General features: G+C 37.7%; 1 protein-coding gene across 1 annotated transcript in view; it reads left to right on the top strand.

The window, feature by feature from the left end:
• The window catches only part of glis3 (GLIS family zinc finger 3), a 56,759-nt gene that overhangs the window by 31,529 nt on the left and 9,248 nt on the right, over window positions 1-15,982 (top strand). The gene's annotated exons all lie outside the window — the stretch shown is intronic.

Below are 15,982 nucleotides of genomic sequence, written 5' to 3'. Positions count from 1 at the left end.
TTCATATATCCATATCCTTTCTTATGAAGAGAAATTACCTCCTCTCTTGACTTCTTTGACCACTCCCTGGACTTCCCCATGTTGCAAATCCACCATTGACCATCTACAAGAAGCTGAGCATCACAGTCTTTTTCAATCAGTTTAATTGTTGCTCGTTAGGTGTTTTCAACACCTGATTGAAAAGACCTTGTTCAAATTCTGTTCTTAAGAGTTATGATCTTCAAGGGGTTGAATAATTTGGTCAATGAGATATTTAGAGAAATGACACTGTTTGGTATGTTACAAAATATAATGTTGTAATTCAAGTTGCTTTAAACTTGCGAATTATGCTTCCAACTGTGTCTCTTGGAATGTGTAATGTCTTTGCTATTTTCATATATCCATATCCTTTCTTATGAAGAGAAATTACCTCCTCTCTTGACTTCTTTGACCACTCCCTGGACTTCCCCATGTTGCAAATACACCATTGACCATCGACAAGAAGCTGAGCATCACAGTCTTTTTCAATCAGTTTAATTGTTGCTCGTTAGGTGTTTTCAACACCTGATTGAAAAGACCTTGTTCAAATTCTGTTCTTAAGAGTTATGATCTTCAAGGGGTTGAATAATTTGGTCAATGAGATATTTAGAGAAATGACACTGTTTGGTATGTTACAAAATATAATGTTGTAATTCAAGTTGCTTTAAACTTGCGAATTATGCTTCCAACTGTGTCTCTTGGAATGTGTAATGTCTCTGCTATTTTCATATATCCATATCCTTTCTTATGAAGAGAAATTACCTCCTCTCTTGACTTCTTTGACCACTCCCTGGACTTCAGCATGTTGCAAATACACCCTTGACCATCTACAAGAAGCTGAGCATCACAGTCTTTTTCAATCAGTTTAATTGTTGCTCGTTATGGTTCTAATCACATCTACAGGTGTTTTCAACACCTGAGTGAAAAGACCTTATTCAAATTCTGTTCTTAAGAGTTATGATCTTCAAGGGGTTGAATAATTTTGCCAATGAGATATTAAGAGAAATGACACTGTTTGGTATGTTACAAAATATAATGTAATTCAAGTTGCATTTGTCTATTTAATGCATCTTTATTTGCTTTGACTATAAACAAATTACGGAATAAATGTCCAACTTGCTAAAACACCAAAATTGTGTGGGGATTGAATAATTTTGATCACAACTGTATATATATATATGGTACATATAGTCAATTCTTCCATGACTGTATGCACACCTTCTGAGAAAGGAAATTGGCACTTTACAGCAGCGAGCATTTACATTAAAACCCAGCACTTTGTTTGATTGGCAGGTAATGAAAATCAGTGCATGGTAAAGAAAGTAAAAGCGGAAGGAACAACGAGGCGGCTCTTGTTACACAGCGAACATAAAGAACAAGCCCGGGCTTGTACCTGCCATGGCGGCATCGACTGTTTGATGCCGTAAACAGACTGTTTGGTCTATGTGTCACTGTGCAATGGCATTAGTTTTTTTGTCTGTTTCTGCTGTCGGAATAATACACAAAGGATGACAAAAATAGCCCCGTCGTGCAAAATGTAAATGTCCACCGCGGGGGACGCTTGTTCCCAGGAGGACTTATGATGTTTCAACCACTGATCGCAGGTATTAATTAGGAGATTTAGGGGTATTTTGTTGCCATAATCTAATTCCTCTATTCCACACAATAAATTTGCAGTGACAATAAAACTTCAAGTTTGGAAAATTGTAGTTTGAAAGGGTTGATATGCTCTAGTACTTTCACTCATACTTGCCAACCCTCCCGGATATTCCGGGAAACTCCCAAAATTCAGCGCCTCTCCCGAAAACCTGCCGGGACAAATTTTAACCCGAAAATCTCCTGAAATTCAGGCGGAGCTGGAGGCCACGCCCCCTCCAGATCCATGCGGACTTGAGTGACGTGTCGACAGCCTGTTTTCACGTCTGCTTTTCCACAATATAAACAGCGTGCCTGCCCAATGACGTTATAACTGTAGAATGATTGAGGGCGAGTTCTTGGTTTATGTGTGTTTATTGTTAGGCAGTTTCATTGACATCCTCCCAGCGAAGTAACAACACACAACAACAGCAGTCACGTTTTCGTCTACCGTAAAGCAGTTCGTCTGCCGTAAACAGCAATGTTGTGACACTGGTGAGGGTGGCAGAGAAGAGGACTGTGGACAAACTAGTGAGCATCCTGGATGATGCCAGTCACCCTCTGCATAGCGTTATCAGTAGCCAGAGGAGCCTGTTCAGTGGTAGACTGCACTGAACAGGCAGTGCAGTCTATTAGTCCTGCATCCCAAGTGCAGGACTAATAGACTCAAGAACTCCTTTCTCCCACACGCCATTAGACTGTACAACTCCTCTCTGGGGCGGGGGAGGGGGGGTATTAGGATGACAGGGGATGCAAAACATTAACAGTGCAATACGTTTTTTCATAACATGGTCACTACTGCCTACTTTGTCTTGTTATATTCTTATTTTACTGTTATATTTTTATTCCCATTGTTTTTATTCTTTTTGTAATATTTCTCTATTTTGTTTCCTTTTAAAGCCCCATTATTTACTTTTTTCTTTAAATTGATCTCAACTCTGTACACTGCTGCTGGAATTTTAATTTTCCTGAAGGAACTCTCCTGAAGGAATCAATAAAGTACTATCTATCTCTTAAACAGGACAAAACTGCAATCTACTCTACGTTTTGGGCCATGCTAGGGAGGGATGGAAGATTCCAGACTCTATTGTATTTGATGAAAGCACTTTTGTGCGTGCCACGCAGCTATGCATCAACAGAGAGGGTGTTCAGCATGGTTAGAAAAATAGTGAAGGAGAATAGAACAAGGATGGACAATTCAACCCTTAACTCAACAATGGGTAGATGAGTGTTATGTGTGTGTATATGTGTAAATAAAGGAACAATGATATTCAAATATTTTTCTTATTTATATATATATATATATATATATATATATGAAATACTTGACTTGGTAAATTCTAGCTGTAAATATACTCCTCTCCTCTTAACCATGCCTCCGCCCCACCCCCCACCTCCCGAAATCGGAAGTCTCAAGTTTGGCAAGTATGATTACAGTAGATATTAGGTGTAGATCCACCAATGGCATTTGTTTACATTGTGACACCAGTGAGCTACGGTGTGTTGTGAAGCATGTTTAGCTATTCTCCATCCTGCAGGGATGATACTTGTAAGAAACTTTCTTTTGTCGCCATGGAGACAAGGATTAGCGATTTAGAAGTAGCTAAAACACTGCCGACTGCGGCTAGACTTTAGCCAATAGCAATGTATTAAAGCACCTCTTCCTGAGGGTGTTTCAGTGTTATAACGTCACCTTTATCCTTAATTTTTAAGCCAAAATACGCCTACACACATTGCCTACCATGAATTAACGTGGACCCCAACTTAAACAAGTTGAAAAACTTATTGGGGTGTTACTATTGGTGGTCAATTGTACGGAATATGTGCAATCTACTGATAAAAGTTTAAATCAATCAATCAATCAGTCTGTTTGTAAGTACTCTGAGATTGTGCGCTGCCGAACATGCTCCTCTGCTCGTAAAACCAGCAATGACACGACGTGATGACGACGGGGGCACGGAAGGGTGCTTTTTTTAGAGGCGGTATAGTACCGAATTTGATTCATTAGTATCGCGGTAATATACTAATACCGGTATACCGTACAAGCCTAGCACGCACCAATACTCTATCAGTGTCGGCGCTAGGAATATTCAAAATGGGGTCCCAGGGACCCCATCAAGTCATAAAAATGGGGGCCACAGTACATTTTTTTGGGGTCCCACTTTTTTGTAAGCATTTGGAAAACAAATGATAAATGCAGTGTGTGAATGTGAGTGTTATCTGTGTTGGCCCTGCGATGAGGTGGCGACTTGTCCAGGGTGTACACCACCTTCCGCCCGATTGAAGCTGAGATAGGCACTGTCACCAAATTTCTTCTCCCTACAAACCCCACCCCCCACCCCCATTTACTTCCGGGGTCATGATTAATACAGACGTTTTGTTAACGCTATATTTTAAAAATATAACGCTATATTATGAAAATAGACGTTTTGTTAACGCTATATTATAAAAAAATTTAAAAAACAATTTACAAACATAAGCTATGGGAAGACATAAGAGGAAACGTGACCCCGGAAGTAAATACGTCATCCCATAACTTGTGTTTGTAATTTTTTTTTTTTTTTTATAATATAGCGTTAACAAAATGTCTGTATTTTTATAATATAGCGTTAACAAAACATCTGTATTAATCATGGTAAATGGGGGGGGGGGGGATTTGGCGTGACATTACCAGCACTCCCCGCAGCCCGAAAGGGAATAAGCGGTAGAAAATGGATGGATGGATGGATGATAAATGTATTAATTATCCTGTTATATCTCATATTCTATCTTGTGTTTTGGAAAAAATGTTGTCAAACGTTAATTCATAAAAATAAAAAAAATACATAAGAAAACACAGTTGGATGCATATGTAAATTTGTTCAGTTATAAAAATTAACTCATTTTCTTCTTTCCTTCATGGATCTAAACTTAACTGCTGCTGGGGGTTTTTCCCATATTTTTATTGTAATATTTTCAGAATGTGTTTGTTCTATTTTTGGCCAAAGTAAGACAAAGAAAACAATTTATATTTTTTTATTTATAATGATTTTAACAGTCCATGTGCACAGATTTTCCCCTGAGCTAAAATGTGTTTGACACTCCTTATTAGAGTATTGCATTATTTTCAGCCCAATAGTTGCTTGGCACTATGATACGACACGGTAGCAAACTTCAAACGTTTCGCTACATATTCTGATTAAAAAGCATGAGGATGTGTGTCCAAAATGTAGAAAAAAAACACAACATTAATTCAATCCATTTTCTACCGCTTGACCTTTTCTGGGCCGTGGGGGGTGCTGGAGTCTATCAGCTGCATTCGGGCGGAAGGCGAGGTACACCCATTAGAATCAAAAATTATGCCATTATGTACAATATTGTGTCATTATTATGGTGCACTGCAAAAAGTCAATGTTTAAAAACAAGAAAAAAAAAAAAATAGGGGTATTTTATTTGAACTAAGCAAAATTATATGCCAATAAAACAAGAACATTTCAGCTTGTCAAGACTTTCCAAGACAAGTAAAATTAGCTAACTTTAATGAACCCAATAATACCTTAAAATAAGTATATTCTCACTAATAAGTGCATTTTTCTTGGTTGAAAAAAAAAAAGCCTTTTAATACAGGGGTGTCAAACTGAAATACAGAATGGGCCAACATTTAAAATTGAACAAAGCAGCGGGCCAAGGTTGAACAAATTAACCTTTTAATAGGCACCCAAAAAAGTTTTGAATTGAATATTGAATAAGCAAGCCTCATTTAACTTTATAATGACATGCAAACTCGAGTTTCAAATAATAAAATAAAATCTAAATAAAAATTGAACGCCTCTTTTCTATTTGCAACCTTCTCAGGTAAATATCAAAACAAACTTTTTTCACAGGCTAAAAATAAATTTGAAAATAAAATAACAATAATGAATGAATCAAGCATTCAAGTCTTGAAGTAGCAAGAGAAAGTGCGCAAATAAAACGTTAATTATTGCTCAGTTTGCTTAGCTGATTTGCTTTAACACTGAATATGGAAAAAGCAACACTTACATAACTTAACAGCGCAAAATCTTAATAGTGGTGGTAGCGGAGAGTGTATATTGTAGCGTCCCGGAAGAGTTAATGCTGCAAGGGATTCTGGGTATTTTGTTTATGTTGTGTTACGGTGCGGATGTTCTCCCAAAATGTGGGGCGGTATAGCTCGCTTGGTAGAGTGGCCGTGCCAGCAACTTGAGGGTTGCAGGTTCGATTCCCGCGTCCGCCATCCTAGTCACTGCCGTTGTGTCCTTGAGCAAGACACTTTACCCACCTGCTCCCAGTGCCACCCACACTGGTTTAAATGTAACATAGATATTGGGTTTCACTATGTAAAGTGCTTTGAGTCAGTAGAGAAAAGCGCTATATAAATATAATTCACAAAAAAAATTCACAAAAATGTGTGTTTGTCATTCTTGTGTGGTGTGGGTCCAAAGTGTGGCGCATATTTGTAACACTGTTAAAGTTGTTTATACGGCCACCCTTTGTGTGACCTGTATAGTTGTTGACCAAGAATGCCTTTCATTCACTCATGTGTGTGTTTAAAAGCCGCATATATTATGTAATTAGGCCGGCACGCTGATTGTATGGAGTAAAAGCGGACGTGACGACAGGTTGTAGAGAACGCTTTAAGGCAGGGCCTTTAAGGCACGCCCCCAATATTGTTGTCCGGGTGGAATTCGGTTGAAATTCAGAAGAATGGTTTCCTCGGGAGATACTCGAGAGGGGCACTGAACTTCGGGAGTCTCTTGGGAAAATCGGGAGGGTTGGCAAGTATGAGTATTAGCGGTGAATGCGGCTGTATAATACTGGCGGGCCAGCACTAATTAGGGTCCGCAGGCCCATGGCAAAGGACTCCTGTGGAGTCCTTTGCCATGGGCCAAGGACCCTATTGAAACTGCTGTGTTTTATTATTATTCCGCACCTACGCGCTGTAATTTGACCCCCTTAACATGCTTCAAAACTCACCAAATTTGACACACACGTCGATATAGCAAACCTTCCCAACATATTAAGCAACCAATCCCTTAAAATGAAAATTGCGCTCTAGCGCCCCCTAGGAAAAAATTACAGACAAAACTGCATGTAACTTCTGTTAGGATTGTCATAGCGACATGAAACAAAAACTCCTTTGTAGGTCTGACTTAGACCCAATTTTCATACACTCACTTCTTTCAGCAAAAATCTACAGGAAGTTGGCAAAAACCCCTTCAAAATAAAATGTTCGCAAAAAATGCAATTTTTGCCTCTTTGCGCTGTAATTTGACCCCTTTAAAATGCTTCAAAAGTCACCAAACTTGGCGAACACATAAGGACTGGTGAATATTGCGATCTAATCAAAAAAACCAAACCCCAAAACTCAAAATTGCGCTCTAGCGCTATTTTTGAATAAAACACTGAAAAAAACTGCTTCTAGGAAGAAAACAGACAAAATTGCTTGTAACTTCCGGTAAGAATGTCGGAGAGACATGAAACAAAAACCTCTATGTAGGTCTCGCTTAGACCTACATTTCATAGATTGACAACCCCCAACAAAAATCAACAGGAAGTTTGCAATCCCCCCCTTCAAAACAAAAGTTTTGTAAAAAGCGGTCACCTTTCTTCAAACATTATCTCCTCTGAGTGAGTTTGTTGTTTTGGCTTCAAACTCGCACAGGAAAGAGATTGAACCCTTCTGATTAAAAGTATAGAACAGAGTTTTGATAAGTTTTCAGGTTTTGATTTTAAGCGCCTTCAAAGAACCCCTGTGCAAAGTCTCCTTAAAAATGTCATTTTTGCCTCTTTGAGCTGTTATTTGACCCCCTTAAAATGCTTCTAAACTCACCAAACTTGACACACACATCAGGTCTGGCAAAAAATGCGATCTGATGAAAAAAACCTAACCTCAAAATTGCGCACTACCACCCCCCTAGGAATACAACACGGACAAACTGCTTTTAGGAAGAAAACACAGACAAAACTGCTTGTAACTTCCAGTAGGAATGTCAGAGAGACATGAAACAAAAAACACGATGTAGGTCTCACTTAGACCTACATTTTAATAAGTAACATACTTTAGCAAAAATCAACAGGAAGTTTGATATTTTCACTTCAATACAACAACTGCATTACTTTCACAATGCATTAGATTCTCAAAATAGTGGCTCCAAGGCGTCTTATCAACGCTTATCCGGCCGTGGGTCTCGGGGGCAGCAGCCAAAGGCGGACCCGACCAACGCTGCTTGCAGCTTTAATGTTAATTTGATATAGCCTCAAGGGCCAAATTAATTTACACGGCGGGCCAAAATTGGCCCGCGGGCCAGAGTTTGACACCCATGTTTTAATAAGTAAATGCTAGTGCCATTATCTTGACATAATGATATGGGCATCATGATTTTTTTTTTTTCATGCTTGATGTAAGAAATTACTTTAAAAAAGTAGTAGTACTTGAGTGTTGACACAGCTTTGCAACACTTGATATTCCAGTTTTAAGCATGTTTTACTCAATATAGGTCATAACATCTCAGCAACAAGCTGTAATATCTTACTGAGATCATTTAGGAGCAAAACCCTTAAAACAAGTAAAACAAACAAAATCTGCTTAGTGAGAATAATTGATTGATACTTTTATTAGTAGTTTGCACAGTACAGTACATATTCCGTACAATTGACCACTAAATGGTAACACCCGAATAAGTTTTTCAACTTGTTTAAGTCGGGGTCCACGTTAATCAATTCGATGCCAATTGTCTTATCAGACAGAAAATAAGCAAATATCACCCTTATTTGAGGTATTAAATCTTACTTAGATTTTAGTTTTTGCAGTGTATTTTTTGGGGTGACCTTTATTGAGGTGCTTTAAGCGTGAGGCAGCTTCCCCAATATAAAAAAACATATTGGTGAATAATAATCTTTACAGCCTCTTCATCTCTTTTTAAGCGTGTAAAAAAATATTACTTTTCTTATTCGGTGCTACCATTTCAATTTTTTTCACATGCCGTCTGTAAACACATTTGTTAACTTCATTATATCGAGGGGCGTGAAAAAAAGATTGCTGGACTAAAATTACAATTACTCTTCATTTACAATTGAAGTTAAAAAGTGGCTTTGCAGCAATCAAAGCTGCTCACACGGTCACTAAGGTGGCCACTATGTTTGACAGATCAACTTAATGTGTATTATATTTATCCATGACAGCATTTTTGTTGCAAATTGTGAGGTGTGTGTGTTTGAAATCATGGTTGTTTTTACAAATGAAGACGGATGTGAGCAAGAGCATGTATTGTCTTTGTTTGATGATGTAAATGAGAGGTGGTTGTATTGTATATTAATTATGTGTCCATGAAAGGGCATTTTATGACTTTTCTTGATTTGATTATGTTATATGGTATGATTTTATTGTAATAATTTTATTGCATGATTTTTGTATCCCTTTAATTTAGGTAGCCAGGGACTGCGAATGTAAATTAGCTATAATCTGGTACAGAACATATCTGTCTTTGAGCTTAATGTTTCTGTGCATTGTCCCTTCAAATAAGACTAAACTAAAACTAAATTATCCCAGGAAAATATGCGGTGAGCTAAGGAGTACCGTGACTGAACAATAAATGACTAAAAAAGGTATGAGAATGTTAGGAATGCCAGTCTCGGAGCAAGAACAACAAAAATAGGACACGCGCTGTGTATTTTCTTCATAAGGCGAGGACATTCCAGCTGCCCCCTGCAAACAGGAAGTAAACATACGTGCTGACTCTTGCATATTTTAGCCATGGAGTCATCGGTTTTGCATGATGTTGCAAAAATGTGACATTATTGCTTTGAAGGGCATCAATCCATGTCCTATTTAACGGTGCAGGTGTACCCAATGTTGTAGCCAGCAGGCCTGTAAACGTTGACTATTCCAAGGTTGATGCGATTTGCAGAGGTGTGGACTTGAGTCACATGACTTGGACCCGAGCTGCGGTATCATCGGCTTGACAGTATCATGCAAGACTCGAGGGAGTTCAGCATACGTGTCCTCGGCTGTGAGACACAACATATATTTCAGAGACAATGTCGATATCTTTTTGAATATATTGCCCAAGTTGCAAGTTTGCATTGCAGTATAATAACTACGTCGAGTCCGAGTAAAAGTATGCAAGTACTTGTCGCCATTGTGCATTCTCTCTTGTCCAGAGGTTTTTAAACAGGTGGTCTGTCACCCCTGTGGGAATTTTTTAAAAATGATTTATCTTTATATACACACCTATTTGTACTGTATATATTCAAATTAGAATTGTACAGTACTGTGGTACTAATAAATCAAAAACGCTACAATACTCTGTTTAAAAAGTACCGATTCGCCATTTTCAGCCAACGTCGCATCATGAAATTGCTGGTTTTACGAGCAGAGGAGCATGTTTGGCAGCGCACAATCACAGAGTACTTACAAGCAGACACTGTGTAGACAGAAAAGGGGGAATGGACGCATTTTGGCTTGAAAACTTAAAGATAAAAGTGAAGCTATTACACTGAAACACCCTCAGGAAGAGGTGCTTAAAGACATGTACACTTTTTGCACACTCTTGGCATTCTCTCGATGAGCTTCAAGAGGTGGTCATCTAAATAATGGTTTTCAATTCACAGGAATGCCAAGAGAGTGCAAAGCAGTAATCAGAGCAAAGGGTGGCTGTTTTGAAGACACTGGAATATAAACCATGTTTTCAGTTATTTCACCTTTTTTTTGTGAAGGACATGACTCCACATGTGTTCATTCATAGTTTTGATGCCTTTAGTGACAATCTACAATGTAAAAATAGTCATGAAAATAAAGAAAACGCATTGAATGAGAAGGTGTGTCGAAACTACATAACTGCTGTTTTTTTTAAATGACAGTACTCAAGTTATTTTTCGGAGTAAAATGCTTTTTACTTTTTTTAGTGTGTACTTATGTACTGAAATAACTAAAAAACATTTTTTTGTATTCTAGTTTTCTTCAAAATAGCCCCCCTTTGCACACTCTTGGCACTCCTACAAGACTGTTGGAAAAACCATTTTAGGTGACTACCTCTTGAAGCTCATCGAGAGAATGCCAAGAGTGTACAAAGCAGTAATCAGAGCAAAGGGTGGCTATTTTGAAGACACTGGAATATAATAACATGTTTTCAATTATTTTACCTTTTTTTGTTATGTGTTCATTCATAATTTTGATGCCTTCAGTGACAATCTAAATAGTCATGAAAATAAAACAAACACATTGAATGAGAAGGTGTCCAAACTACATTACTATTTTTTTTTAATGACAGTACTCAAGTTCTTTTTTGCAGTAAAATGCTTTTTACCTTTTTTTGTTGTGAACTTATGTACTGAAATAACAAAAAAAACATTTTTATGTTCTAGTTTATTCAAAATAGCCCCCCTTTACTCTAATTACAATCAAACAATCAAAAAAAGATTACTACTTTGCACACTCTTGGCATTCTCTCAATGAGCTAACTCCTACAAGACTGTTGGAAAAACCATTTTAGGTGACTACCTCTTGAAGCTCATTGAGAGAATGCCAAGAGTGTACAAAGCCGTAATCAGAGCAAAGGGTGGCTATTTTGAAGACACTGGAATATAAAAACATGTTTTCAATTATTTTACCTTTTTTAGTTATGTGTTCATTCATAATTTTGATGCCTTCAGTGACAATCTACAATGTAAATAGTCATGAAAATAAAGAAAATGCATTGAATGAGAAGGTGTGTCCAAACTTTAGGCCTGTACATAACTACTGTTTTTTTTTTTTTAAATGACAGTACTCTAAAGTTAATTTTTGCAGTAAAATGATGTTTACCTTTTTTTGTTATGTACTTAAACTAAAAAACATGTTTTATATTCTAGTTACTTCAAAATAGCCACCCATTTGCTCTGATTCATTATGCCGGGAACTCTCATTCAGCCCTTTTTCGATTGCACATGCATCTCCTGGTACCCTATCACCTCCAAAACCCTCAAATCTAGACTCTAAACATCCCAGGACAAACTAGTCAAGTTACTTCTAGACCTCCACCCCAGACCACACCTCACTCCTACCGACTTCTCCAAAGTGGGCTGGCTCAGGGTGGAGGACAGAGTAAAACACCTTGCACTGAGCCTAGTATATAAAATCCGCTCCGCCTCTCTGATACCGAAGTACATGTCAAACTACTTCCATAACCGAAATGACCGCCATAACCACAACACCAAGGTGAGCTCCACAAACCACGTTAAGCCCAGATTCTGATCTAACAAAGGTCTTAACTCATTCTATGCCACACTCCCAACAGGTGTAAAAGAAAGTGCATCTCTACCCTTCTTCCAAACCACAATAAAAGAACACCTCCAGGCAGCTACCACCATAGACTAACACCCACCCCCCATCACATCCCACCTCCCCGGATTGTAACTAATCAAATAATCAAATGTACATACTTGTCAAGTTATGTTTGTTGAGTTTTGTTCTCCCCTAACTTGAAAAGGGTTTTGACATTTTGACCAGGGGTTTCACTCTTGGTTTTAATCCAATGAGACAAATCTTTGTTTCTCCTTTTATTTTTGGACTTTGTCTCTTTTTTTCATTAAATATCTGTAAGTTAAAAAACCTTTGGAAAAGGTGGACAAATACAAAAGCTATTAGGGACCAATATAAACAAATTACAATATACCATTTTTTAAGAAAAAGTGTTTCCACAAGTACATATAGTGACCCTTAACAGCTTGGATTTGACATTTAAACATTTAACAAACAACCACTTGGCAATTAAAATTATTTGAACATATAAAATCCAAACATCAAAATATATATAAAGTCATCTCACCGTCAGCCACCCTGGTCTCTGTAAACAGTTGTCACTTCTGTATTTGGTAAATTCTCCTCGAGCAGTATCTGTTGGCCTGAAGTTTGAGCTGGAGCTGCAGACTTCAAAGGAGTGGATTTGATTGCTTCAGGTGAGAGCCTTCTTGATTACTGATGGTCTTCAGCTGTTGGGAAATTGTGTCTGTAATTCCAGTTGTGTCCTCTGGGGGAAATGGGAGCCAAACTCACATTTGGACATGAGGCCTTCTGTGTGGGTGAAGGCTTTGGCCTTGTGTAGAGTTTGCCAAAACAATACTTATTCTTATGCTTTCTGAGCTCACTATGTTCACTGCTCGCTGTACATATCCTACCAAGTCAGACCTGCCCTGTTTCAATGTCCATTTCTCAGTTGATATAATAGTTGATGACTGAAGTATGCTGATAGCAACCAAATCTAACCCCCTCCACATCCCACCCCCCGAATTGTAAATAATTCAAAGTATATACTATGATGAATAACCTTTGTGATGACTTTATTATGCTGATAATATATATTCATACCATGAATTGATTAACGTGGACCCCGACTTAAACAAGTTGAAAGACTTACCATTTAGTGGTCATTTGTAGGGAATATGTACTGAACTGTGCAATCTACTAATAAAAGTCTTCAATCAATCAATCAAAAAAAGATTACTACTTTGCACACTCTTGGCATTCTCTCGATGAGCTAACTCCTTCAAGACTGTTGGAAAAACATTTCAGGTGACTACCTCTTGAAGCTCATCGAGAGAATGCCAAAAGTGTGCAAAGCAGTAATCAGAGCAAAGAGTGAAGTGAAGTATATTTATATAGCGCTTTTTCCTCAAGTGACTCAAAGCGCTTTACATAGTGAAACCCAACATCTAAGTTACAATTAAACCAGTGTGGGTGGCACTGATAGCAGGTGGGTAAAGTGTCTTGCCTAAGGACACAACGGTATTGACTAGGATGGCGGAAGCGGGGATCGAACCTGCAACCCTCAAGTTGCTGACACGGCCGCTCTACCAACCGAGCTATGCCGCCCCAATCTACAATGTAAATTGTAAATTGGCCTGTACTATAATTATACATATATATATATATATATATATATATATATATATATATACATATACATATACATATACATATATATATATATATATATATACATATATATATACATATATATATATATATACATATATGTATTATATATTCATATATATATGTATTATATACATACATACATACATATATATGTATACATACATACATATATATATATATATATACATACATACATACACACATATACACATATATATACATATACATATACATATATATATATATATATACATACATACATACACACATATACACATATATATATATATATACATACATATACACATATATACATATATATATATACATATATATATATATATATATATATATATATACACATATACATATACATATACATATATATATATATATATATATATATATATATATATATATATATATATATATATATATATATATATATATATATATATGTGTGTGTGTGTTTAAAACAGTAGTTTGGATCATGGTTATGATAAGTGCCATAATATTGTAGCTCCAGTAATGACTTCACGGTGTCAATGACTTGGAAGGACTCAAAAATGACTCCAGACTTGACTTAACCGGTCTTGTCTCGAGAATTGACTCGGATTTGGGATTAAAGACCTGAGACTTGCGATACAGGGCTTCACGGTGGAAGAGGGGTTAGTGCGTCTGCCTCACAATACGAAGTTCCTGCAGTCCTGGGTTCAAATCCAGGCTCGGGATCTTTCTGTGTGGAGTTTGCATGTTCTCCCCGTGAATGCGTGGGTTCCCTCCGGGTACTCCGGCTTCCTCCCACTTCCAAAGACATGCACCTGGGGATAGGTTGATTGGCAACACTAAATTGGCCCTTGTCCAGGGTGTACCCTGCCTTCCGCCCGATTGTAGCTGAGATAGGCGCCGGCGCCCCCCGCGACCCCGAAAGGGAATAAGCGGTAGAAAATGGATGGATGGATGGACTTGCGATACATTGACTTACTCCTACTTTTGTCAGTCTGTCTGTAAACAGAACAATGACTAGGTACTAGGGGCGTGGGGAAAAAATCGATTCGAAATTCCAATCGCGATTCTCACATTGTGCGATTCAGAATCGATTCTCTTTTTTTTTTTTTAAATCGATTTGTATTTTTTTTAATTGTAATTTTTTATTTTTTTTAACTAATCAATCCAACAAAACAATACACAGCAATACCATAACAATGCAATCCAATTCCAAAACCAAACCTGACCCAGCAACACTCAGAACTGCAATAAACAGAGCAATTGAGAGGAGACACAAACACGACACAGAACAAACCAAAAGTATTTAAACAAAAATGAATATTATCAACAACAGTATCAATATTAGTTATAATTTCAGCATAGCAGTGATTAAAAATCCCTCATTGAGATCATCAATAGACATTTATAACAATTTAAATAAAATAACAATATCTCATGAGCCTGACAACACACTGTGTCCAATATTTTCACAAAGATAAAATAAGTCATATTTTTGGTTTGTTTAATAGTTAAAACACATTTACATTATTGCAATCAGTTGATAAAACATTGTCCTTTACAGCTATAAAAGCTTTTTACAAAAATCTACTTCTCTGCTAGCATGTTAGCAGACTGGGGTAGATCCTGCTGAAATCCTATGTATTGAATGAATACAGAATCATTTTGAATCGGGAAAAAAAAACGTTTTTGGATCGAGAATCGTGTTGAATTGAAGAAAAAAAAAAAAGATTTTGAATCGAATCGTGACCCCAAGAATCGATATCGAATCGAATCGTAGGACACCTAAAGATTCACAGCCCCACTAGGCACTGATACAGGATTTGTATGAACGCTGACCTCTGCTGGCTGCTAGATGTATTATTCTTGATAATCCACCCATCCATTTCCTACCGCTTGTCCCGTTCGGGATCGCGGGGGGGGGCACTGGAGCCTATCTCAGCTACAATCGGGCGGAAGGCGGGGTACACCCTGGACAAGTTGCCACCTCATCGCAGGGCCTAGCCCAGCATATTTAGATGGCAACTGAATTTTCTTGACATTAGCAACATCTGACCGCCTCGTGCAATGAAACATTAAGTTTGTCGGTATTAAACGATGTTAAATAGCGTCATTATGCACAGGTCGGCGCACCGCTGCAGCAATATGGTGGTTCTGCGTCATTATCCAAACATTGACCTGGGTAAAGGGCATACTAAAAATAAGCTTTCTATACATGGAAGAAAAAGCAATGAGGACTGGTTATTAGGCGTCCGTGCTGGTAGGAGACTAAATGAATGTTTGTGGGGTTCTTTTGCATTTGCATTTCCACCCACACAACAAGGCCGAGCAGCCTGCGTGAGTAAAATCCAGAAAGCTCTCAGAGGAAGACAAAAAAAAAAAAAAAAAAAAAAAGAGGCTAAGGTCTTC

Source organism: Nerophis ophidion, linkage group LG17, assembly GCF_033978795.1.
Source record: "Nerophis ophidion isolate RoL-2023_Sa linkage group LG17, RoL_Noph_v1.0, whole genome shotgun sequence".
Taxonomy (NCBI): Eukaryota; Metazoa; Chordata; class Actinopteri; order Syngnathiformes; family Syngnathidae; genus Nerophis; species Nerophis ophidion.
This window is presented reverse-complemented; position numbering and strand designations above follow the sequence as displayed.